This window comes from Ambystoma mexicanum, chromosome 2p, assembly GCF_040938575.1.
Source record: "Ambystoma mexicanum isolate Mex_15411 chromosome 2p, UKY_AmexF1_1, whole genome shotgun sequence".
In the NCBI taxonomy this organism is placed as follows: Eukaryota; Metazoa; Chordata; class Amphibia; order Caudata; family Ambystomatidae; genus Ambystoma; species Ambystoma mexicanum.
Window position 1 is genome coordinate 571,951,289 of NC_090923.1, and position 27,472 is coordinate 571,978,760.

The 27,472-nt window shown below is 45.6% G+C and overlaps 1 long non-coding RNA gene across 1 annotated transcript in view; it reads left to right on the plus strand.

The window, feature by feature from the left end:
• The first annotated feature begins 18,349 nt into the window (after window positions 1–18,349).
• LOC138566569 (uncharacterized) overlaps window positions 18,350–27,472 on the plus strand; it is a 40,137-nt gene continuing 31,014 nt past the window's right edge. The window contains exon 1 of the long non-coding RNA XR_011301967.1: window positions 18,350–18,534. This is a non-coding gene — a long non-coding RNA (uncharacterized lncRNA). The remainder of the gene's footprint in view (window positions 18,535–27,472) is intronic.

Here is a 27,472-nt window from a genome sequence, read left to right on the forward strand (position 1 = left end):
AAACGCCTCCTTCCATTGCTATAATAAGGTCCAAAACCTGTTCTGAAGAACCATCAGTCTGATTGTCATCTGTTCTTCTCTGACCACATTAAATCATTTTATTGTCAAATTGATCATTTGTAGCAGCTCACATTTGTTGATCTGTAACCATTTGGTGTTCACTGAAGTCTGTATTCCTGGCATGAATATAGACGTAAATATCACTGCTGACTTGCTAAATAATCTGTGATCCCAAGGCATGTCGTCAAAAGCATCTCATGATTTACCTGAGAAATAGCTCTCTCTCCATTCTTTGGAGGCTATACAACCTCCATTTCCTTTGGTGTGCACCCATCTTTGGAAACTCTTCAATATTTAGGTCACTTTGGGGAATCACCAATGCAGGAACATGTGTGATCACAATAATGCATATTCCGCCCCAGTTTTTAGGCAGCTGCATATAAGCTCTGGATCCACAGGCCCAATAACGATCCATTAGCATGGCAGTTCCACCATTCATTCCTGGTACTTAGAGCACATGCTTGCATCCTTTATATTCTCCTACTGGAACCAGGCCTTTGTTTCTGAAGCAAATTGTTGCATTCTGTAGAGGTATTATGGACACTGGTCCTGCTTCATTGTCAATCCATGTTATTAGCTCTGAATACTTGGCCCATGACCTTAGGGATATGTTGTTTACTATTTGCACTATGCTTACTGATTCCTTCATCAATAAGTGTGCAGGTGGCAACTAGTCCATATACCAATAGCTGAGGCCTCTTCCAGAATCCTGGTAATCCTGGTGTTTTTTGTATAGTTGCACATCCCAGCCTCTTCGTTGCCGCAATCCTTTCTTGTTCCCCGGTGAGGGATGAATATATGAGTAGTGTGTGAAGTGTGTTGGGCAGTGACTGGCAGTTTCCCCATTGTTATGGAAGTCGGACAGAGTCTCTATACAGTGTTCATTATACTTAAGGTGGAGTCCTGATTAACTTTAAAAACTGACACAGCGCGGAGCACATGCGATGTGCAAAGTGTGTTGGGCTGGAGAGGTAGGCACCCCCACTGTGAAGAGGCTTGCTGCATGGAAGTTGCCCACCCACCGGAAGGACAAGGAGGAACTGTGATGTGCCGCTTTGGACTGTGGACAGGGAAACCACACACAAATATTACTAAGGTAAGGTGCTCACTAACACTGTTACTTGGCAAAGCCTTGTGCCGCATGCCCTACATTAACTCCACGAGCTTGGGATGCCTGGTAAAGCACTGCCACGTACTAAGGCTAGTCAGTATCGCAAAGTAAAACCATTTGACTTAAGGTCAGGAAAATCAAAGAAGAGTAACAAGACAATAGCGGAACAATGGTTGGATAACACCATAGTGTCCAGAATAAGTAATACTGAGTGGGCGGTGGCTGACATGGGAAGTAAGCATGGGAAAATCACAGCTTTCTTCAAGAAAAGCAACAGCATAATTACGACTGTGACATCTGAGGCCATGGATACCCATCGCAATAGCACCAACACAACATACCAAGATATAGATGATACCTCCCTACTGAATCTGTCTTATGCGTTCCAAAATAGCAGTCAGGTCGGAAGCGGGCAGCAGAGACTACAATGACACTGTCGTAACAGAAGCCGACAGCGATAGATCTGACATTTTACCCAGTGTAAATGCCTTTCAAAGACTTTTGGGGAGTCCTAATTTGGTGTATGACATAAGCGGGATAGCTGCAGCTGTCGTGACTAACAAGAGCGTGAACTTGACTAACAACGGCAAAATAAATTATGCTGCTGAAACTCAATCAAATATTTGAGTATTAAACTCTGCTGTTAGGATATTATTAAAGCTATGCCGTGCTATTCACAAACAGCTTAAGCGCCAGGGAGAGGCAATGGTGCAAGTACATACTCTGGTTGCTGAGAGAACTTCAACTGTCATTTTGACTACATACAATACTGCAGATATAGCTTAGGCTCCTATTCCTAGTAATAAAGATGACAACGCGTTGGTAATTCATGCAGTCAGAAGTTTGAACCGGGATGACTGTACATCCCTGGCCTCTTACCCGACCAGGAAAAAGCAGAGGTTAGCGTAGCGCCTCCAAGAGAGGGCCGTGCAAAAAGGGGGAACACACCAAAGGTCAATTGATGCCATGGTCTCACAACCTGTATACTCAACCTTAAGGCCTGCACTCAAAGGCAAATCAAAAAAACTAAAGAAAAGAGAAATGCAAAGGAAAATAAGGTCAGCACAAAACATGGGCACACTAACCAGTTGGTTGGTCAAAGATAATGACCCATTGTGTGTATCTTACTTGGAGTACTTTTGAGGGTGTGAGGTTGATGACGTGGCTTACTCGCCCGTAAGAATTAAGGAAGCCACCAGCGCAACCCCTGCGCCGTTGCTTATTCAACAACAGAAGTCCATGATAGTGAAAATCTTAAAGTTAAGATCTGCACCTATCGGTCCAGTGACAGTGACTAAGCTAAACAGAACTTAAACCGTTTACCTCTGCTGGAACTTTTTCACAAGATGCCATCACTGAGGCTGCTGACATCCTGTGGTTTTGACTTTGTGGAACCATTGATTGGTCTATCTGGGAAGATCTCCAGCATACACTGCTGCCTTCCTGAAACAGCGGCACTAGTTGGCAGACATCAAGCCTCACTAAAGTATTTGGGATATGTACTGGATGTAAAACTTGACAGCACGAAGGAACCTTCTTGTTTTTTACAGTGCATGTGATCTCAGCCTGTGAACAAAGCCATTAACTTAAAAACCAACCTGGCTTCTGACAAGAAATACGACGATGGACAGGGCTGGGAATGGCTTCAGCGTTTTCTTCCCAAACTAGTTCTTCTAAGTGATGCATTAAGATTTTGAGCTCAACTCGAGGGGTTTCTCTCACTTGCTTAACAAAGATAAATCAATGGTTAAAGTACTATGAAGTGACATATTTGCTCTACAAGAGACCTGGGTAACATCTGACATGGAAACAGACGGTTATGTAACCTACCAGACCAAATCTGTGAAGGGCAGCCTCGGCTGCCCGAAAGGCAGCCTTCCATTAGGAGTTAGGAACAACTTTGTATTTTCCCTAGAATTGCCGTTGGACAAGGGGGTCATTTTTATTTTATTTTTCATTTATTTATGGCATCGGAGTTCTATTAAAAAACAAAATCAGAAATAGTTGGGAAATACGCTGCCTTTTTGGCTTCTATCTCTACGGCTTTGTTACTGTGAGAAATCATGTCTGCCTTTTTAGTATGGGCCGCACACTTCACAACTGTGATAGCCAATGGAAGCTTTAGCACTTTAATAAGCGTATCCAATAGTGGAACATGTTGCACGGATGAGCTGACTGCACAGAGGAAACCCCTCCTTTTCCAACATGACAATCCTGCATGTACTGTTGATGTCACACAGACAGAGTCAGCGTACACTGTCACTTCCTCATGCTCGTATCTCTGGAGTGCGACAATAAGTACCACTAGCTGCAGACTGTGCTGAACAATGCAAAGGCAATCTCGCACTTGTAACTAACTCGAATTCACCCCTGATTCCATTTCACTACTGCCATCCAAGTATTCCTTTCGTCAGTTGTTTGGTCACTTTTTGAAGAACAATCAATAAATAGAACCTTCCCCCTCGCAAGAGCATTTTCTCTAACATGGGGAAAATCATCATAGAATTCAGTATACATGGCACAATCATGCATATAATCCTCTTTCCCTACTAATTCTCCTAGAATTATTGTTGGATTCACTGCTCTGCATCTAACAATGTTAATTGCTGGGGTTGAAATTATTACCCCATAGCCTGATGCTCTTTCCGTAGTCAATGTACTTTTAGGTTTTTCTAAAATAGAAAATGAGGCGTGCTCGACAAATAACATCATTGAGCATCCCATTGTAATACTCGCAGCTTTTTCAATTGCAAATGCGGCAGCAGCTAAAGCTTGTTCACAAGGGTAATGTCCCTGGATTACCAGATCTAAAATCCCACCGCAATAAGCTAGTGGATTGTGCCCATGTCCTAAAGTTGTTTTTTGTGTCAAAACTGCTGTCATCACTACACCATTGGAGTGTGAAAATAAATAGAACTCTTCATTGTGATCTGGAATTCTTAGTGCAGAGGCTGTACAAATCGCCCATTCAAATTCTTCAAATCCCTTTGTCATTTCGTCTGCCCATATTACCTTTTTCTTGTCTACCTGTGTTTCCTTAAGTCCCTTTCAAAGTGTTTGAATATATGTGCTGTAATCAAAATCCCAGGCCCTACAATAATCACATAGGCCTAAAAACGGTTGCATTTCTCTTACTGTTCTTGGTTGGGGAGTCTTCTGAATCGCCTCTGCTCTTTTGAATGTCACTTTTCTCCCCTCTTAAGAGATCAACTGTCCCAGGTATAGGACATCTTCCTGGCAATATTGTAATTTCTCCTTGTCCACTTTATATCCTTTCTCTGCTAGTATAGTCATGAGCTGAACTGAGTCTTTTCTGCATCTTTTTTCTGTCTCACTGAACACTAAAATGTCATCCACATATTGAATTATTGTACTCTGAAGCTGTACATTAACCAGATCCATTTGGAGGACTCTGTCGAAAATCGAGGGCAGACTCACAGTACCCCTGAGGCAAATGAGCTTGTGTCAGGTGGATATATCTGTATGAAAATTAAGTCAGATCCTGTGAATCCTCATGTAGGGGAATTGAGCATTTTAAAAATCTATTAGAGTAAAATACTTGGCTGTTGGTGGGATATTACATAATATTGTAAATGGGTTCGGAACCGGAAGAAACTCTGCTTCAACAATATTATTAAGAGGGCAAAGGTCCTGAATAAATCACCATGACCCCCCTTTTGATTTCTTACAGTGTGCACAGCAGTGTTGCATGGAAAGTCTGACGGTACCAATATTTCTTGTCTCATTAAATCGGAAATGTTTTCAAATATGCCCTCATCAGCTTCTCTGGATATGGGATACTGTTTTTCTTGTGGCAAGATAGCTCCAGGCTTGAGCTTAAATTTGACTGTTCCTATCTCCTTCAGTAGACCTATGTCAAAAGGACTACTAGTCCACAAAATGCTTGGTACCTTTTCTAAATTCACTTGAAAGTATGGTGGTTTCTGCCTCACTAATGCCATCCCCTGTGGGATGTCTCTGTTCTCTACTTTAATCCAATATGTAAGGCTTATGAAAAACACCAATTCATCGTCTGAATACTCATTTCTGAGTAATTCCTCATCTGTCAAATCTGTATCCTTCCTCGAGAGCTATTACTGCTCTTCATCCTCTTCCTTAATTATCTGTCCCATGAACAACCACCCTTTCTCTCTGACCACTGTTTTGCAAAATGCTAATATGAGTTATTTTATATTCATCAAATGTATTCCTGTACGTAAAAGATATTGTCATGTTAACTGGCATTTGTCAACAGTGTCAACAATGGCATAGACACTTCATGTTCTCCCATAGAAATCGGTAACTCATCAGTGAAAGGAACTAAAGTTGTTGCCCCAGAAAATCCCTGTGCATTCATGGCAATGCCAGACATTGGGTCTTTACCCTTTCGAACACAGGAACTAGTCTCTCTGGTGTGCACAAGAAACAAAAATGGCTTGTCTCCTATCGTCACACTGAACCTTGGTTCCTCTTGGAGATCTGGTGTCACTGATAGTAAAGAACACATCAGGTCATTCTGTGGACTGTCCTATTGTGGGTATAAGTTCATCCAGTACCCATGAAAGGATTTCCTCCTACCACGGTCACAGTCCCTATCCTGGGTGTGACCGTGGTAGGAGGAAATCCTGCATTTGTGTTCCATTGTGGTGCTGCTGTTTGATGGGTTTGTATAGGCGCTTGCTACAGATACCCTTGTGGCTTCTTCACTTGTGCTGTTTTTTTGTACTTGCTGTATATGCAACATATGTGTCTGATTCTGTGTGTGATCTTGGGCATAATATTCTTGTGGTTGTGGATTATACTGTGGAGAGTAGCCCATCCTTCCTCTTGGAGCCTGCCAGTTCTGTTGCATGCCTCCTCCTCTGCTCCTACTCATTCGGGCTATATGGCCCATTCTCCCACAATTTCAAAATTGTTGCATCTGTCCTCCATTAAAGCCTCCTCCTCCTTGGGAGTTCCGACATCCCCCTTGCCTCCTCTGAATGCATTCCTTCTTCCTCATGGCCAAAGGTTATATCCACCTTGATGCAAAGGATACCCCTACATTACCTGCCTGTACTGGCTGCACCTCTTGTGCTACCACACTTTGAGCACTTGTCAATACTGCTCATTCTATGGGAAACTTCAACAATTCTATCTGGACTAACATTGCTTCCTCTTGATTGCTAGCATCGGCTTATTTCTTGTTCTTATCTTGCAACAATGATGTACAATGGTCAATTGTATTTCTGGCCAAGGATTTGCCATCATTCCCAACTGCTTCTTCATCTGCCTTTGCACTGGCTCAGGCAGTCCCTGACATAAAATGTGGTAACATAATGCCACTGTTTTGTCCCATGGTTCACAAGTCTCAAGCCTCCAGCGTTCTTGAATCTCTTAAATAAAGGCAACAGAGTTCTCATCCTCCCACATTTTCCTAGTCATAATTGCTCCCATGTCTGATGTGTCGGGATACTGCACTCTAAGCACTCTCCATACATCTGCTCTACAGTTATTGAATGGCGCTCTGTTGTGTGTCATCTTTTGTGCTGTTACACTTGCATACCCTGCTCACTTCCAAATGTCATCAGCTCTCTCCCCTAGAATGGCTATGAATCGGCCTTTTATGTCACCCACTGCTAATGTCAATCTCCCAGTCATTCCTTCTAACTCATAATCCATTTTCCTGCACCTGCTGTAAAACTAGGCAATTTACACTTTACATTTTCCTTATCCATCTGTGGGCACAGAATATAGTTTGGCCATCTCCCCCTTACTCTTATAATGGGAATTGTGAAAACCCTTGCCCATGATCATACCCACCTGCACTCTTCATTCTCCAGTTGGGCTAGTTTCGCCTGTCTGTCTTTCACCTGGTAGTGACCTTAATCGGGTCACATATGGTGGGAATATAACCCCTTTTAAATAAACCAAATGAAGCTCTCAGAGAATGGCGAATCAGTGTACCATATTTGATCCTCATGACACTCTGAGAAAAACCTTGAAACAAATATAAGCCTCCTCAAAGTATCAAAACTAATGTTACATTAAAAGGGTAATTGTGTTATACAATACATCAATACAGTGGTGTTGCCACCTTATACTTCAACAGGACCAATTATTTTTAAAAAAAATCATCAGTATTTAATATCGGATGGTACAAAAATGAATACTACAATTAGTACAAAGACGATACACTGTGTATGTACAGTTCACATGTGAAAATCAAGTTACTGTTACCTGATTACTCATAGTGTTGGTCCTCTGACCCCAGATCTTCCACTACAATTGTCTTCACCTAACTTATCTAAGTTTCTGTCCTCAGTGGCTGCACAATGTCGGACATTCACCAGGGGCAAAATGTGTGTATCTTTAAGTGGCTTGTGATGAATTCCACTGTTCTCCCCGTGTGTTATCCTGAGGATGTATCCCTGGCACTGCGTAGTCGTGCTGTTGGTCATTTAGAATATGGTGTCAGTTCCAGTGTTTTTTCTTTAGGGTCTTCTAAATCTGACCATTTTACCCCTTTGTCCATGCTTGGCTCTATTGAAAAACCACATACACCTTCTCTTTGTCCCCTGTTGTTTTGTTCCCTCTCTTCATCTGACATCATTATACCCTAACTCATATGACTATCATCCCTTTACTCATCATCAAGATCCAACCCGCTTAAGGATAATGCCCTTTGTTCATCTGCCACTGTGTCCCCCAATCTGCTTCCTGCTCCTTCCAGCAATGACCCTTCATTGTTTCTCTTAGTTTTGTAACCATCCTTGTCCGTCATTTGTCTATATAGATTGCCAATCCTTTTCCCTATATTTTCTGCTGCGTGCTCACCAATCCATGTCTGTATTCCTGGTATTCCGTGCAGCTCCCTCTGGGGCTGCTGTAACCCTCTATCTTCTTCCCACCATTCTTGTGCTTCAATTGGCACCACACATCGGTTAACCAAATAGTCTATTTAATAGTCCTTATGCTCCCTGCTCCTTCTCATTTCCTCTTCTGTTTTCTTCTTTTCCCTATTCTCTTCCTCTTTCTTGCCTTCTTTGCAATCCACGTTCTTTAATTCTCTGAGATGCTACTTCACTATGTTTCTTCTTCTATTTTCTCTTTCTTGTGTTCCTCATGCCTTCTTTGTTCTTCCCTTGTTTCCTGTCTCTCTCTTTCTCCTCTTTGTAAGCTCATTCTTGGTCCTTCTCTTTCTCTTCCTGTTCTTCTCTTTCTTCCCTCTCTCCAATGCTGTTGATGCCCTTCCCATATAAGTTAAGTAATATCTGTCCTCCCATCCATTCGTTTTGCACTACAATACCTTCCTTGACTCTGTCCTTCCCCTCCTTTTGTCTCTTGTCTTCCTCCTCAAATTCTGTTTACTCCTTTCTTCGACGCGCTCTTTATAGTCATCGCGTGTCAATATATGTTTTTGTTCCTTAACCTTACTTTCTTCCATTCTGTCTTCACTATTATAAGAGGGGAGGTGCGAATATTGGATTAACATACCCTGCAGCTGGCTTCAGTTCCTTTTAGGGATAAATTCCCTGCTTCTCTTCCGTGGTGCTATTAGGTTTGGGAGGAGTGTGAGGAGCTGAGGGTGTTACGTCCTCCTCCTTATGCTGATTAATCATCCACTACTTATCTGTCGGGTCTTCCTTCTCGTTCCGATACATTTACCACAATTCTAAAATGGCTAACCTTTTCTGCAACTTTTTCCCCTTGTATGTAGCATGCAAATACGTTGTCATATGTCGCAATAATATTTTTGACAGCAAACCTTGAGGCCACAGCACTAGTGCTTTTTTCGTATCCTTAAGATACTCCTCGTGATACAGTTTTATCTTAGCCGTATAGCCTGGTAATGTCCTGCATAGGTGTAAGAGAGATGTGTCTCACATATGACAAGTCAATTTTGACAGTCGATACTTAGCAGGTCCTTAAAACACTTACAACACAGAAATTAATTTGGGCAAGCACCCTCAATCGCTGCCCTTTATCATAATAAGATCAACATTTATAACCAGTTTTAGAATCTCTATCATATTGTTTCTCATTGTTTTTTCCTTTTTAATTTTATTGATTCTCTCTGGCCTAGTGTTCTACTATTGTCACTGCAGGAACCTTTGATTTGTATCTTTATTATTTATTCTTAATTAATATCCTTCTCTAATTGACGTCAATCACTTGATCTTAAGGCCTGATAATTAGTTAATTTTATTACTATCATTTTATGTTTCTTAGTTTATACACAATAAAAATTTTAAACTGACATATAACCTCCAAAACTCATGCACTTTTCTTTTCCTGTGATCACCTTGCTGTACCCTCCCTCAGTAGATTTATCTCATCTCATGTATTTACTCCATTTTGGAGTGTAATACATACTCTTGATATTGGCACTAGCCTCAGGAATCCTGATCATATACTATATTTAGAGTTTAGTACTTATTCTTTGCTCCCCCCTGGAACCCACAATCGAGGTATCTATTTCTTTAAACATAAAATCCCTTTATTATATACTCACACTTGTACTGTAGCCCCTCCCCTTTGTTTGCCACCTTCAATGCTCTACTTACATCTGTGGCTCAGCTCGAGTCGCTCAGCATCGACTCTTCCCCAATCGACCAGTTCACAGTCAGTCCACGGGACACCTGCGGGGACTGGGCAGGGATTCCGTCAAAGGGGCCCCTGTCAACCGATTCTTCCACGCATGTGATTATTAACCAATTTCCACAGGAAGCTCCACCATCTTCTGGCTAATGGCGGGAGTTGCCGATCATCTGGAAGTATAGCTCTGGACTTAGGTTGACTAGATTTTGAACCATCCACACCGCTACTAAATGTGCACTAGCACCTTGAAGCATTTGTTATGTGCAGAATAGAATTACTATACTAAATGACCCCAGACTCAAATAACCGGATAGACCCAAAGAATATGGTAAAATACTACTTTATTGTCAGTTCAAAATAAAATAGGGAAATATGGCAAACCACAAACAGTGGTCTGCACACTCACACACGATTTAATTACACAAAGGGTTTATACCTCAACATGTGTCAGCTATGACGCCATCCTATGTGGTAAACTTAAAACCTATTGAAGGGGGAAGTGGTTAAGGGATCATAAGTACCTATAGTATGTATAAGTGTTAATACCTTCATTGGCTGCCCACTATCTAGTAGGCATGCCTTGAACTACCTCTAAATACTTTTAATAGTGTGTATAACAGAATACAGTAGCGGATTGGCCTGTGCAACTTTGTATAGCAGGTTGCTACATGGATCCATATGGTTGGCACTCTCTCCTAATCTTGGACTTTCAGCTCGTTAGCAGCATGTAAGCAAAATGAAACCCAGGTGCATAAAACCACATCAGACTACCCACTTGCTCCAATTAGTCCATCATCTCTCATTGGTCAGGTCCTTAGCCAAGGTTTCTTCTTTGTAGTTGACCTTGCAGACTGTTCTTTGCTCTGGGATCATTGAGGGAGTGTGGGTACACCCTTATCTTTATCCAGAGCTTAATTAATGTCCTTATTTTCACCCTCTGATTCACGTGTGAGGAGACCATGAATTATTCCATTACAACCTCACATTTACTGCTTTTTTTATTTAATTGTACTCCTTGCTATTACTCCTCTTGGCCTCTGAAGACTTGATCACTTCATCTCACATATGCTTTCTGCATTTTTAATTATCCAATACCTGCCACTTGTGGATGTTTTCTTCTTACCTTAATCTAAGAGAAATATGTGTCATGTCCATGGCTTATCCTCTTGCCCTTTGTGCTTTGCAATTATTCCTTGATCCCAAGCCAAGAGGCACCTCTCCATCCTTCACACAAAGCTGTTTTTCCATCTCCTCTCTCTGCTGCCTTGGTCTGTTTCTGAGGTAGCTCAGTTAGATTCAATACGTGTCCGACATCCATCTTTTTCCCCATGGCCACTTTGCTCACAAGCTTCTATAGGTCTCCTCTTCCTTGCGTTTCCACGTATATACATTTACTTTGCCTCTTCTCACTTGTTTCCTTGATAATCATGAGTTCTTCGGACTTGATTACATATTTCTCTTGTTGCTTATGTTACATCATTTATTCTTTTGAATATTCATAGATCATTTCAGTGCGTACCTGTGTCTTAACTTCTTGACGTCACTCTGCAACTGTTATATTTTCTTTACAGTTCCTCAGTGTTCATTGCGGTATGTTGTCATCCGTCTACTGGCCAAGGACGAGGATACATTTGATACGATTTTCTGGGTGCATAAAGTCTCTCTACACTAGATGCGGCATGTATACAACTCTTTCACTGTCGTTCCAACATGACAGAGGTGAAGGGCGAAGATTTACAATAAAGTATTTGTCTACTGCTCTACAGTAGGAAAGTGGTGAATGTTGAGAAGGAGAGGGGGTGCGACGGAAAGGATAAGTGGGTGTGAAAGGGGGTTTAAAGGATAAAGAGGGTTCAAGTAGGGGGGTGAAAGGATGGGGTGAAAGTTATAAGGGGTGAAAGGGAGATGGGAACAGTGGATTAAAGTGGGGAAACGTAAAGGAGGTGCACAAGTGAAAAGGAGAGCAGGAATGAAAATGTGACAGCAATAAAAGGGTAGTGAAATGGTGGAAATGGCAAAAGGAAGAGGATGGTGAAAAGAAGGGGGTTGCTGGAAGGAGAGGAGGAGAAAGGTGGGGTTAAGGTTTTCGATTGAGTAGAAGTCTTAATCTGCTTTGATATTCCTCAAACCTGTAACTGTGACAAGTAAGAGGGGCATGTGTGTAATGTCTAGATTACTTACCAGCAATCTTCATTACTCCTAGCCCTAACCCTCATTGTCACAGTGTTCACACCAGACACAGCAACGCCAGTGAATGGAACTTAGTCCCTTTTGTGTGGCTTATATACAAATAATTATGGGTACTCCAACTTTTTATAATGTACCCATTGTGGAATGGTTTGTAAGTAGGATATTTTGCATGTATTTGCTGCAGTAGTGGGGGTCCTGTTTTAGTCTTTCATTTGTATGGTCTGTGATGTGAAAGAGTAGACCGAAGAGTGATGAATTTCACTGATAAGTATTCTCGGCCATATATTCTGTCTTGAAGCTCATAGGCCTCCCTCCTGGGAAGATGAATACAACCCGCAGGCAGACTTCATTAATATTTGCTTTTATGTGTGTGGGACCAGAATGGGCAACAGCAAAGCATCCAGTAGCTGATTTCTTAGCCTGTCGTCCACACCCCTTTCAAGTCTACTTTGACATAGGAAAGTGAAATGCAAAAGTGCATGCCTGCAAACTAGAGTATTAGCAAAGATGATCCTTCAAATCAAATTGGAAAACAGATCGCCCACCAAATCCAAAACTGCAGGTGTAGGCTGGCAATGTTGAAAAATTACACACACGCACACACACAAAAAAAAAAAAACACCTCATAGAAAATGATCATCACCTACTCTAGTTATAAGGATCAGGACTATGCAACCAATCAACGCGTGCATTTTATTCTGTGTGGTTCTGCTGACATATGCAGGTATTCAGCTTACAAAGCATCATTTGAGCTGAAAGTGTGTAAATAGAGCAGCATAGCTGAGGCACATCTTGACAGCTACCTCCCACCTTTCTTGAAGACAGAAATACTCAATGGGCTGAAGGGCCGTCCCGGGGAGCAAAGACCTTACCCTAGTGGCCATGGAAGTATTATTACTGACTGCGCACTCTGTGATGTTGCACTTCTCTTGATTAGGAAGAGGATTACTTCTGGAATCACCATTGACGTATCGATGTTTAAACAAACCTGAGATACACTGTTAGACTTGAAATATCTTTGAGGGTGTAGCAAAGGCTATGCCTCGCCAGAGTTCGAAGTGAGCAGGACCGAATGGGAACTGAGTCCACTACTTTTATTTTTTACTCCTCAGAGGCATTCTCCCTTTCCTCATCATCCCCCAGAAACTCAATGTCTCCAGAGCTCTTGTCTTCTCCAGGCTGGACCACTGCAACAGCCTCTTCCTCATTCTGCCTATTTCCTCCCTCCGCCCCCTTCAACTAATCCAAAATGGAACAGTGGGACTTATACTTGGCCTCAAATCCAGGGAACAGATCTCTCCAGCCCTAAAATATCTCCACTGGCTCTTGGTGGCTGCAAGGATCAAATTCAAGACCCTCTGCATGATCCACAAAGCTTCCTAGGGCCTGTGACCTCCTATATCCAATGTTCTCTCCCTAAATACCTCCCTGCTAGAGTCCTTTGGGCATCTAGCTCCAACTCTCTGCAGATCAGATGTGTCTCAAAGCAGAGAGTGGGGGGGGTAGATCTTTTTTTTTCACCAGGTCCCTCCCTCTGGAACAGCCTCCCTGTCCCTCTCAGACTTTGGCCGGATCTCCTTAAGTTCCGGAAGCATCTCAAGATGTTCCTTTTCTCCTCCTCCTTCCCTCTCCCTCTCCCTTGCTAATGCTCCCCTGCTGCTGCGACTGTTTGCCTGGTTCCTTATAAGTTGAGATGGGCCCAGGCCCTCCTCAATGTGTCTACCCCAGCACCCCTATAACCATCACTTGGCCTCGGGAACCCTTCCCTGACTAGCCACTGAATCTGGTCCACCCCTGCCCTCGTACTAGTTTGACCCTTGCCCCTGCTTCCCTTGGCACGTGCCCTCCTGGGCTCCAGTTAACACTTTCCCAGTCCCTGGCTACGGCCACCTCCCTCCTGCACTTCCCCCTTCCACCTCCCCATATCCCACCCCTTCCTCCCCGACCTGCCCCCTCCCCCTGCACTTCTGTCAGTGCACTTGCCGGATCCAAATTTAACAACGCCTAGTCTGACTGTTATTGTTGTTCTCTCTTCTGCCCGCCCCCCATCCCCCATTGTTGTCTTGTGGCGCCTGGAAACACTTTTGCTGTATAGGCGCTATACAAATGCCCAATGAATAAATAAATAAAGTATTTTCACTACTTTTGACACAGCCACTTTTACAGTTCGCTATACTTTGAGCTGGTAAGTAGTACAATGTATGTGGAAGACCTGGGTAAGTTCTGCTTTCACTCTCATGACTGTAGGGATAGAAGGGGGAACTTGCTCTGAGTAAAGGGACACATTAGAGAAGTATTCTGTATAAGTGAAAAGCACATTCATTTCTTCTTAACAACGCCAACAGAAACATGATGGCGTAAACAAAAGCTGTATTTCTGGGATCAATGTCGCTTTTTCATATTAATGTATGCCTCCTATCAAAAGGGGGGTGTATATATATATATATATATATATATTGTTCACACGAGCACACTTAGTCCTTGACACTTTGGGGGTTGTTTAGAACACCTGCAACAGCATTTTCCCGAGCTAGCAGAAAAGGACGAGAGGCTGATTCTACCAAATGATGGCGCTACAACAGGACTTTTATTTTGCCCTGTGAATATATACATATATGATTGGTAAATAGAGGAGGCGTTACCAATGGTTTCTTTCCACTTAAAACTGTGATACATTGAAAGAGTATGGAATTCTTGTACTGCAATATAAAATGTCATATATCGGTTGGGAACGAAAGAAACCTCTGCATGGCCGCCTGCGCTGCACATTTTACTTCTGCAGTCCCTAACTCGAGTCGCCAGGGTGGGCGAAATCAGGTGATTTTGCTTTCGTCGGGGGAGAGCCCTTTGAAATCTATAGCGGGTAAAAGGCCGGACTCCAAAGCGGGTGAAGCCTGCCGAATGCAGGTGAGTGTAGAGGTATGAGAATGCATTGGGTGAAACCTACAAAAGTCCTCCTAGCAAGTGACATCTACACTGAAATCTGTTTTTTTTTTTACCGGAAAAAAGGAAAACAATCCAAGGCAATCCTATTCTTTTGACCATCCCGCCCAAGCTGCTTTCTCCACACCCTCCCCCAACAGTTGAACACGTGTTGCTATATGGTTCCAAACCCACGACCCCTCTTCCCGTGCCACAGTTCCACCAGTTTATCTTTAATTACCCTTCCACCTCTTTGCCTCGCTTACTTTTCCACATATCAGACTCGTCAATTCAGGTGTTAAGCAAGAGGTCTGAACACATGAAACAAGGGGCCTCGCTGCGATTTTAGTGGTGTTAGAAAAAAAGGCCTGCTATGCGTTTATTCGAACAGTAGCGCTTAACCCCCCGTTCTCCAACCGCTAATGAAGTGTAGTGTCTGGACACCCACTGTCAAAAGTTAGTTCTACTTCTATGTTGGTTGCCCTGGCTGGGATGTTTGTTATCTGGTCACACTAGACTATTGCCACCTGACATAGAACAGCATGGCATTGGTGAAGAAAGGGGAAGGTGATGGGAGGATGGCTGCTGGGCATGGTGGCATGCGCCTGTAATCCCAGCATGAGTCCGGGAGGCTGAGGTTGTGGATGGGGGTTCAAAGATATGGCTATAGCTCAGTGAGAGGAGGGAGACCCTTATTGTATATGTGAAAAGTATACCTGGAGCCCTTGGGTGCACTGCTTGGCCATTGACAACCACCAATCAGTATGCAGGTGATCTATCGTTGCCATCCATTCCCGGTTATCGGGGTATCTTCTATTTAGGAAACTGTAAATTTGTATTATTTCTCGTTCTATTTCATTTCACTTTCTTTGAGGGATTTCATAGTAGGCACTCGAATATCTCTGATAAAACATTTATTGCTGATGCATGCTAGTAGAGCACTGTGAACAATAGTAATACAATACAATGTGTGATTGGGTAATTGTTTATTTATACAGCGCTTATACACAGGTGGAGTGCTTCAAAGAGCTCCAAGGTGGAAAAGGAACATGGTGATGCAGTAATCATTCTTAGGCCTTGAAGTTTCCGAATGGTCTGAACAGTAAAGCTAGCATACTGGGACTGACTGCATTTCTCCTAGTGCAAGTGCATGAAGTGTTCCAGTTTCAACCCAGCTAGGGAGGGGGCAGAAAAAGGTGGGGGCGGGGGGTAAGAGAAATGATGTGGAATGGTGGGAAAAGAGAGCGATGGAAAAAGAGAAAGTTTGAGATATAAGACATGGAGAAGAATAGAAAAGGGGATGAGTGACAGCGGATGGGGAAATTACAAGAGAGAAGTGCGATGATGGAGTGATATGGAGAGAGGTAAACATAGAAAGGAGGGGAGATACCAGAAGGATGGCTAGATGAGATTGAGAGACGGGTGATCGGAGGAGAGATGGAAAGAGAAGGATGGAGTGGTGCAAAGACAGCGAGAGGTGGCGATGAAATGTCAAGAATGGAATAGCTGATAGTGGAAGGTAAGATGGAAAGACGGGGATAGTAGTGAAGAAATGGGAAAAGTGGGTGGCGATGAAAGAGGGGAAATTATATGAAAAGAAAAGACGATATGGAACTAGACATGTGAAGAGGGGGAGAGGACAAGGATGCGGATATGGCAAGAGAGAATAGGGAGAGGTGTGAAGAGAGTGGGGGAGATTTAACGATAGAAGGGGCGACGCGAAGAGAGGGTGATATGGTAAGGGCTTTTATTGGGAGGGAGAGCCATGAAGAGAGTGGGAGAGATGGGAAGAGGGAAGGGTTTACAAATGGGAAGAGAGCAGGAAAGGTGTGAAGAAGTTGGGAGGGATGGTAATTCATTTTTTGTAACCCGCTTAATACCGGAGACGGGATTCGGACCGGTGTTGCTTGTCTTGCTTCCAAGAGAAACACGTTGCCCTGAGCTATCCTCCCAGCCTGGTAAGAGGAAAGGAAGAGATTGGGAGAGATGGAAAGACAGAAGGGGTTAGAAGTGTGAAGAGAGTTGGAGTGCAAGGGAGATGAAGACAAAGATCTGAGGAAATGGGAGATTTGGAGGCAGGTGGAGATAGAAAGAAAGTCTCAGCGATGTGTGAAGGGAGCTTGTAAGGGAGAAGGGGGAGGTGTGAAGAGAGAAGTGGGAGGCGTGAAGAGAGTGGAAGAGATAGGGAGAGAGAAGGGTTTAGAGAAGCAAAGAGTGGGAAATATGGCAAGAGAGAAGGATAAGAGATCTGAAGAGTGGGAGAGAAGGACGCAGCGAGGCGAGAAAGCGGGAGAAATGGGAAGTGAGGAGAGATGTGAATACAGTGGGAGAGATCAGAAGAGAGTGGAAAGGGGAGATGGAAAGAAGGGTAGCTGATGTGAAGAAAGTAGTGGCACTGGACATATAATAAAAAGTGAGATGAAAAATGAAGGGGTGCAGTGATATGAAAAGAACGGACAGATGGAAAGGAAGAAAGGCGAGTAGAACGCGGGTGCTCACAAAGCAACGACGGAGAGGTATGCGAGGAATGGGGGAATGAAAAGGGGGCGAGGGAGGTGAAAACAGAAGGAGGGGAGAGAAGAGAGATGCTGTTGTAAGGAGAAGGGGGGATATTAAAAGAGTTGGGGGCAGAGAGATGGGTGGAAAGAGGGGTGAGGGAGAAGGCAGTGGGGTGAAAGGAGGGGCTTCCGGGGAAGGGTTGGTTGGAGACGAGGTAAGGCACGCAGACACCAGTTGTGTTACTGGGGTGTGGGCTGGACAGGTGAATTAGATATTTCCACGGGGAGACGGAATGTATGGTGTTGTTTTAGATTGAAACATGGAAGGAAATGTGTGTTCTCCTCCCACGTGACTCCCCCAGCCCTCTCACACATCACGGTCCCACACTTAAGAACGTGAAAGGTGAAAACGAAAGGGAGGTCGGCGGGCGCTTCTCGGAAGAGCCGCCGCAGTCGTGCCACGTCGTTTGTTTAAGGCCGAGCACCTTTTCGCAGGGATTTACGTGCATTCTGCCGCAGGATCCGCGTCCTCTCTCCTCCCCCCCGTGGAGCTTTCTATGAACTCCTTGTGGAGGGAGGAAGGAAGGGCGGCGGCGGCGGGAGGGGCTGTCAGCCCGCAGAGTGATGCGGGCGCCGAAGCTTTTTCCTGGAAAGCGGATCCCGCTCCAGAGGACTTTGCACTGCGATTTCCAGGAACAGCCGAAGCTAAACACAGCTGTGGTTCCAAGAGCCAAGGCCTCCCCTGGGAGTGGAAGAGGGGGAGGGGGTGGGCCGGAGGAGGGGGCCGGAAGGGGGGAGGGAGGTGGTGGCGAAGAAAGAGTGAGGAGAGGACAAAGGGAGAGAGAGAGAGCGCGCGCGCGTTCAAAAGAAGACGATGGTCGGTCAAAGGGGAAGGGAGGGTGGTACGGACCCCAGCAAGGGAGGGAACGTGAAGGGTGTGTGAGAGTAGCGAAGAGAGGGGGCACAGGGTGAAGAGATGAGAGGAGCAGGCGTGGAGGAAGGGTCACGCAGAGAAGAGAGAGGGGAGCCAAAAAGAACTGGAAGCGTGAGCTAGAATGATGGTTCATAACAGGGCATTGCAAAATGAGAGGGACCGTCGTCGGAAAGAGGGAAATGTGGAGTGATGTTAAACTGAGGGAGGACAGGACTAGAGGACACGAACAGAACTTTGAGGTAAAGGGGGAGAAGGGTGACGGGGGGGCGGCGAGGGGGTGAGATGGAACTGGGAGAAAGCGCAAGAGTGGGGGGGTAGGTGGGGAAAATGAGGGGTGGAGGGAGGGGGTCCGAGAAGTAATGTGCGCAATGAGCGACGGGGGTGCAGAGAGGGGACGGGAGCTCCGTGGAGAGGACGACGGAAGGGATGGGTGTGGGATGGGAGAACAAAGAACAGGCGTGGAAAGAGGGGAGGATGGATGGACATTGATGAAAAGAGGCCTGGATGAGGGAATGGAAAAAGACAGGGGAATAATCTGTAGGACGCGCCGAGATGGGGAGTGAGACTGAGATGAAAACAAGGGGGGATCTGAAGAGGAAGGCGACTCGGGAGACTGTTTTGAGAGGCTGGGAGGGAGTGAATAAAATAAAGAGATGGGATGATGAAAGGATAACGACTTGGGTGTGTAACACATATAGTAATAGAGATATGGGAGAGAAAGGAGACATCCCTGGGAAAGGGTGAGCTCTAGGGTAGAGATGGGACGAAAAGAAAGCAAAGAGCCGGAAGGATGGATGAGGAAGTAACCATTAACAAGAAGAGGAGTGGAAAGAGAGGGCGTGACTGCATGTGAGACGGGATGGTAAATAATAGCGAATAGGAGAGACATCTAAAAATAATGAGCACTTATCGAACGAGGGAGGTGCGTTGAAAAGGGAAGATGGAGACAGGGAGATAAGAGGGGAAATATGAAAAGAGACAGGGAGATGTCAGGTTATAAGGTAACCTAGGCTGTTATAAAACATCTGGTGGTAACATGGTCTCCAGACATGATTTTACATGCAGGGCAGGAAATGGGCCGGAACGGCCCTGGAACTGTGCTGCACCCGCCTCCTTTCCCTTAGGAGTCAGTGGTCAGATAAGGTTCAAGTGGGAGGACACTCAGCATTGCGTGCCGCGCGTTTTTAATCCCCCCCGGGCCTAGTACAGGGCTCGTGCTTTTACAGTATCCCACTAGGACCTAGGAACGGCGCAGGGGTGAAGAGCAACATACTATTTCCCATCAGTACTAAAAGCCTGACTTTTCAGTGATGGCCTTAACAGAGTGCGACTTCAGAGCAGTCAGGAGCAGGGCGCGGTGCTGTGGATTGCTAGCCTGCCTCGGTGTGATATTCAGCACGCCTCTGCTCTTGGCAGAACATACGCCTGTGGTTCTTCAGCTTTGACCTGGAATGCCTCTTCCCCTTCCCATCATACATACGTTACACCAATTAAAAAGAAAGTCGACACATTGTGCTCTAGGGGAAATGAATTCTTTGAGGTCCGTTCAAAATTAAAGTGTATAACTAAACAACGTTTATAAAGCCACATGCTGGCTGTGTACCCCCATACCATCAAATGTGGTGGTTACATTAATAAATGGCAAGCTGACAAAGTACTGGTTCATTTTGGCTGTTGAGGGAAGCAGATCAGAAATTAATTTGCTGGGTGTTAGACACGATATTATAAAGGTTGAATTGACACAGATGATTGATTTATGGACAATAATGCCAACGCTAAGGCTTCAACCTGAGCTGCAGAAAAAATGGTGAAGTTTGAAGGCAAATTATACAGGTGGATCCAAAAGAGAGTAATACTATATTGGACATTTCTGTATGTATACCTCACTGCCTGCTTTGGGTGCCTGCCCGCCTGGAAGTTAGCGCGCATGTTTACAAGAGGGGGATGGATTTCACTCCAACAGAAATGTCCTGTGCTTTGACATTTAAAAAAAAATGGAAGACGTCCTTGAGGTCCTTTGGATTTGCAGAAGAGCGTGTAAAGTGCTGCACTCACACATCTTCCCAGATCACGCACACTGTCCATGTTAAGTCCCCAAAAAGTGACAATTCCACACTATTCGCTTTTATAATGCCAGCTAGGTCTGTGCTCGGGGAATTACAGGCACCTAAGAGACAGAATGCATTTTGTCGACCAGTTTGACATGCACATCTGCAATGCATTTTCTGGGCATTAGACGAGATATTATAAAGGTTGAATTGACACATGTGTATGATTTGTGGGCAGCAACGCCAACACCAAGGCGTCCTCCTCCACCGGTGGGAGAAGGCTTGCCACATGCGTTCTGCGGAAACGAGTGGCTGGGGGATAATAGGCAGAGAAAGAAGGGCATGGAAAGATCAAAGTGGGAGGCGGGCCAATGAGGCGGCACAGATGCAGAGGGGGCACGGGCGAGTCGCGGGAGCTGCCGCATGAAATGAACGGGCGAGGAGTGAGGGAGGGTAAGAGTAAAGAGGAGGGGGGGGGGGCTGCTGAAGGGATGGCGGGAGGCGGAAGGGGAAACCTGCAGTGCAGTTGGCTCCGTAATAGTCCCCCGAGGCGGCAGCCTCATGGGCGACCAGTTGTGTTCTCTTCCTATGGGGCTATGTGCCATGCTTCTGCCATCCCCAGAAAGGTATGGAACGCAGCGGCTGATACACACCACACACAGCATGGATACCATACCATTACGGTTGATTCTTCAGGATAAAGAGTGTGTGCTTTAATGGATACCCCATTTAGTTTGATTGGAAGCCCCAATGTGGAGTATGAAGGGCACCTTGTTCTATTGGCACCAATGCATCAAGCACTGGCCTTTTCTTAGCTGCTCTCTGAGCTGTGGACCGAAGCGTGTCACTCCGTGATCACGTGTTTCTGCCTGGCCAATCCCTTCACGCCCACTACAGGGCAGGCACTCTTATGTTGCTGCTGGTTTCTTGTGCCCCTGTGTGTCTAGCGCTACCATGGGTGGCCTCGGCTCGCCTACTGTTTCAAGTGCCCTTTTCTTGAGTTTTCTTTCGGCTCTCTGATTCGCAGCCATCCACCTTTCTAAATGTCAAGCGCATGGCCTTCCTGCTAATGATTTGGAACCCTGCCAGAAGCACGTGGCATCTGAGCCCTGTTACCGTTCCCTTTTTGGCCCAGGTCCTCACCTCTAGCGATTATCACTTCCATTTCCTAGCTCTACTCATGATTCCTCTTTCGTGTTTCCCCTGCAGTAGCCAGTCCTCTTTTGATCTTCTTCCTGGTCCTCATGCCAACTTCATGGCTCATGTTGCTCATTAGTTGCTGTTGTTGATGGATTCTCTTCTTGATGGCTCCTCTTGGCTTTTCCCTGACTCGCTGCTATCGCTTGCACATCAGTCATCATGAATAAAGTGTGCTGCGCTCCAACAGGCCACAGCCGTCACTAAAGTTAACTGCAGAATTAATAATTCAAGTGGAGATGTGGTCAAGGGGCCAATTAGTTCTGTGGATGCTGCAGGCATGGGTTCTGAACCTGCCTTTCTGACGGGTGCGGCCATGTTGTGTGCACTTTCTGAATGTGTGATTGTGATACAACGCAACTTTGGCTAACTGCACAGAAATGTGGAGTGCCACACTAGAACCTTTGACCCACCAGATATTTTCATCTACAATTTCCATCAGCCCGTTTCAACATAGTCAACGGTGAGAGGTGATGGGAGTCCTAGTCCAGAACTTGTAGCTGGACATAACTGAACATTCCACAGTGGCCAGTTGTTCTCCTTTGTTTCTGGTCTAACTGGAAAGGCTGCTGGATATAAGGTCAAGGAGGAGTTTCTACCATGCAATCAATGTATAGCACCCGTAATGGCGTTTGCTCCAAGAGTCACCATAAGCAGCCCCCAAAAGAGGCCATAAGTTTAAGATGGGCCAGGGGCATAACGGATCTGATAAAGGTGCCCGTTTCCGTACGGGACGGGGTAACAGAGCAAGGGCTTCATTTGTCACCAACTAACACTATCTTAAGTTGTAAAATGCAGCATTTCTTTTGTGCGAGATTGTGCATTCCTGCCTGCCAGCTATGAAGACCTACTAAAAAGCCGGGGCCACTGCAGTTTCCAATGGGAACATAATCTTGAGAAAGGGGGACAGAGCATCAAATACCGGGACAGTCCCGGCAAAACCAGGGCGTTTGGTCACCCTAAAAATGGGGCTCCACAAGCAAAAGTGTCATGCCCCAGGCATGTCACCGCCACGTCCCGCGGAATCATACCTGGTAGATCTATCCACCCTAATGTATGCAGCGCAGAGGGTGCAGGGGGCAGGGGGCATGGCAACAACAGGAAGCGTTCTGGGTTCCGGCCTGACCGCAGGAACGGGACCAGCATTCCTTTCATGGGTGCGGCCATGTTGCGTGCACTACGCATGTACAGAGGACTAGTGCCACGCTACCATGCATGCACAGCTTGGGAGGCATCCCTCATTGCTCACGAACTGCCGGGATATATAAATCCCTCAATCAGACATACGGATATGTCTTAACACGCTTCGTATGTTACCAGCCTGCCCGCCACATACCTTGCTTGTTTTTCCAGTTCTTTTACTACTTCTCTGCATTTCCCCTGGTCTCTCCTCCTGCCTCTTCAGCCACTGCCACTCCTTGCCTTCTCCCTGCTGGCTCCCCTGGTCTGCCCTGCAGCTTGCCTTTTGGTCTCCTTTCCGCCTCCCTTCCATTCAGCACCTATCTCAGCCTTCTTCCGTTGCTCCCGCTGCCTGAAGTCCTCATCAGTTGTTACCTGTGTCCACCTTATCCATCGTTCTGTGGCCCTCGTTCATGACCCAGCTTTCCCGGCCAGCGCTGTGTGCTGTTCCTGCACCATGTAAATCCTGGGAGCTGTATCGTGGCGCGGGGCACCGCTCTCCGAACATCGTTCCTGTATACTATGCAAGGAGCGGGGACCGGGGTCCTTAAGCCATACTCATGACTTGACGGAGCTCTGGATTGTCTTGGGAGGCCAAAAACTGACCATCCCGAACTCAGCAACGAAGAGACCACGTACTTGACACAAGGAAGAGGAAGGAGTTATGGTAGGAGGAAGATGTTAACGGTAATGGCTCTTTATCGCACACTGTCGCCACTTGCGTGGTGTGAGGAATTTGACCATCTGAATGGGAGCTGTGTGCTCGTCCAGCATTTTTTGAAATTTTTGGGACATTTTAAATTAAATTTAATGATGGTAGATTTTCCTATGCTCACCGCATGATATACGCATAGACTTGTGTACTCTGGGTGGACACAGCCTACAAATACAGTACCCCTGTGAGGAATTCGACCATCCGCATGGGGAGTGTGTGCTCGCCTGGGCTTTTTTAGAAATTTTGTAAGAAATAGAATGATGGGAGATCAACCTCAGAAAATGTGTGGGGCTAATCCGCACGCATTTTCCTATGCTCGCCGCACAACAAACACATAGTCAAGTGTACTCCAGGGGGGACACAGCCTACAGGCGCAGTCCTCCCTGTCACATTTAGCTGGGTAAATCAAAGCATCTCAGGAAGGGGGAAGGAAACACCTTCCTACTGCAATGGCCAGCCTAATTAAATATCAAAGGCTCAGTGGATCCGCCCTTTTCTATTGTCGAAGTTCTGTGTGGTGGCAGCGCATACTGTTGAGAGTTAAATGAAAGCAGGCCTGTGAAGAAGCCCGGTCACAGAACTAACACAAGGGACAGGAAACAAATACCTCTTTGATATGCAATGTGTGCACTTGAAGCTAGCCCCCAGCTATCTGTATGAAGGGCCGTGAATGTCATGTCTGGCACAACTGTTTACATTAGGCAACACCTGCAGGGAACCCCCTTTCACAGGGAAGAAGTATGGAACTTGATGGAAGAAAAAAGTCTGTTCTCGCCACAAACTTCAAAGGAGACCTGCACTTTGATCAAGAGTCACAGAGAGCTCAATTAACCAGAGAGACACTTTGATCCACAACAGACAGGAAGATGGGTGGGGTTTAGTAGTGCATGTTGTCACCCCTTACCTTTCCTGTTGCAAAGCACTCTGGTTATGACTTCACGCATTAAAAAGACTGTTGGTGGGGACCCAGGATTGTTTCATTAAGGTAGGCTTACCCCGCACCAATCACTGGCGCTCATTTGGCTTTAAAAGAGCGCTGAGCCCCTCACTTAGCATATCATCCGATGACTTCAAAAGAAGTAAGAAGAAGGACTCATTTGGACTCTGGCTGAAGGTACAATCTGCCTTACAGCTTCTGCCAGTGATGGAAGGCCAGGATTTCCAAGAGGGAAGCAAGATCCCTCCCCTAAACATCTCCCAGGGAACAGAGGAAGATAACCGACTCAGAGGACTCTTCCAACAGCTCCAGAACCAGTACCCAGCCAGCACACATCGTGCCCTACCAAGTTCTGCCAGAAAGCTTCCTAGATGGGGATTGCCAGAGAATCTCTGAACAAAGGACAAGGCTGTTGCCTGCAAACGCTCTTCTCAGCTTTGGGCCGTCCGCCTTAAAGGATGACACGAGCCATGTAAAGAAGCTAGGTGGAGTGCCACAACAAGCATCAACCAGCGTCCATCTTTTAAGGAAATTTTCAAGGAAGTCGAGCCCTGGAACCGCGACCAGCTGCACCACTGTCTGTTGTCATGCTGCAGTCACTAAAGCTGCCCGAGTCTCCTCGACCAGCGTTCCAGATCCGCCAACCAGCACAGAGACAACGATTCTTGACCCTGAGCTGCCGTGTAGGCCAGCTTGCAGCCGTCCATCCAGCCTCACTTGCCCACAGCTGTCTCCTGTCTTGAACTCTGTTGCAGGAGCTGCAAACCATACATCCTGGAATCAACTTGATGCTGTCGAGCATCAATATCATCTCAAGCAGCAGGTACATTGTGATTCTGTCCACCTGGCCCTTCTCTGAAGGCCCCTAGTGACATTTACGACCCCTTGCTCTGTTGGTGCTGAAACCAAATAACCTTGAACAGTTAAGACTAATTGCTTTACCGACTACCCTCTTGTCAGTATCAAGAGTGCATCCCTTTCCTTTGTAAAACTGTCCGTCCCCTGTTTTCCTTTATAGGGTGGGCTGTATTTTGTAGTGTGCTAGAACTGTCTGGTGTAATAATGATAAAGTAGATATTTCCATTCAACCTTGACTGGACAGTCCCTTTAATCATTGGGGAATAATTGTATTTTCGCTATTTTGTAACTAACCAACAATCCATGACCTTTCAGAGATAAGCCTACCGTACCATCCACGTTACCAGATTTGGACAAGAAGAGCTATAATTCGCTTGGTTTCCAATCTGTTCAGATCCCTTCTGGTGTACTAGAGGTGTGGGGCTGATTGATGGTTTAGAAACTGATATTCATCCCTGGATCACCGGTGCCCCGGAAGTTGATTTATCACACATGGTCTTTTGGCGCTCTGGCGGATGTGCAATAGAAGGAGGGTTGCGGAGTCTGTTAGTGGGTTTAAGGTGGAGAAGAGCAATAGAAAAGCTGTTGGCAGCTTCCGTTTGGAGAAACCGGTCACTGAGCATTTTAGCATTTTCAGTTGGTATTCGTCATGTGGTGTTGAGGTGTGATTGCGTATGGTTTGTTTTCATGTCAGGTGTTGTGAAGTGCATGTGGTTGGTGGTGTGGTAGAGGTATGGTTATGTTTAGGTCAGAGTTTGAGGGTGTGTATGCAAAAAGTAGAGTTTTTAGTATGGTTATTTGGTGGCAATCCCTTTCTTCCCACTCCCAACCGTTTCGTTGCAGTGCGATGCATTTACCACCCCCAGCAATTCATCTGGGTAATATACATCCCTGCCCCCAGCATTCAATCGTAGTGCAGCACAGTGTGTGCCCCCAACCAATCCCTCTTAGTGCCATGCATTTCTCACCCATGATGTTTCCTCTAAGTGCGATACATCTCCCGCCCCTAACCTTCCATCCATTCGAGCCACACTTCCCACCCTCAACACACCATCAAAGTGTGATAACCTTCTCCTCTCCAGCAGTCCCTCACAGTGCAACACACTCCCCACTGTAAGGAACCCATGGTGGCAACAGTAAAGACAACAGTAAAGACAGACACAAGTGTTCACAGTTAAGGGAGTTTATTAAACTGTATGCAGGTTGGAAAAATGCCTATTCTAAGCCTAAATCTAAGAGGGGAGCAAGTATCGACCATCAAATAAGAATGTCGCAGTCCATTTGGCATTGTGCCAAAAAAAGGGTCTATATCTATTGCCAAACCTTAAAACTAATACAAAAAGGGTGTGCAATGATTTTTAAGGAAAGAAATGTGTTCTTAAATAATATGCCATGATGAGGTAGCTTGGATCTCCCTTCCCCACGCTTGGAAACGGGGTAAAATGGGATCTTGGAGCACAGTACACACTGGAGCCTCCCCCAGCATGCATCGACAGTTCCATTCCAGCTCATCAGGAGCCTCGTTGGCCAAGTCTCATTTCTCTTGAAAGTATCTTGCCTTCGAGGGCCTGACGTAAATAAATAAAAGTTACTTCAACAAAAATGAAAGTTTGTTTCTTGGTTTCACTTTGGGTGAGGATTTCTCACCCCTAGGTCCCCCTCTTCTGGGAGCTGACCCTTCTTTACTTTTAGCCTTCCTTCTCTGGGTTCACTACAGCCTATCCTTCGCTCACAAATCTTAATGTATTTTTAAACAGTTCCAGTGAATATCCCTCGGCCGGGTTCCCTCTTGTAAATACACTGTTTCCTGGGACTTAAGACTTGCCCCCTTCTTGTCAGCATCCCTGGGTCGGGGTCACACTTGCCAACTTCACTTTTACATTCACTTTCAATGTTTACGGGATTCACTTCCCTTGCTTTCTTTATAGTTCGTAGATCAAAGGCTTTTGACTTTACAGGGATTTTGCTTGATCTCCTGTATGACCACTTTGACCTATCTTGGCGGCCTTCCTACAGCCTTCTGGTTTCTGTAGTTTTACTCAGATGAGGATCGACCAGAGTTTCTCGGAGCAACACCCATGTGATGCCAGTCCCCTTCTGCAGCTGGTCTCCCCTTTACAATTTTATAGTTCTTTGAACTTTCTCACTTTGCCACTTTGTGACTTTCATTCACCACAGCCCGGTTCTTATCGGCACTCCCCTCGGCTCACCGGCTGTAATGAACTGCGTGGCTTTCCTTTTTG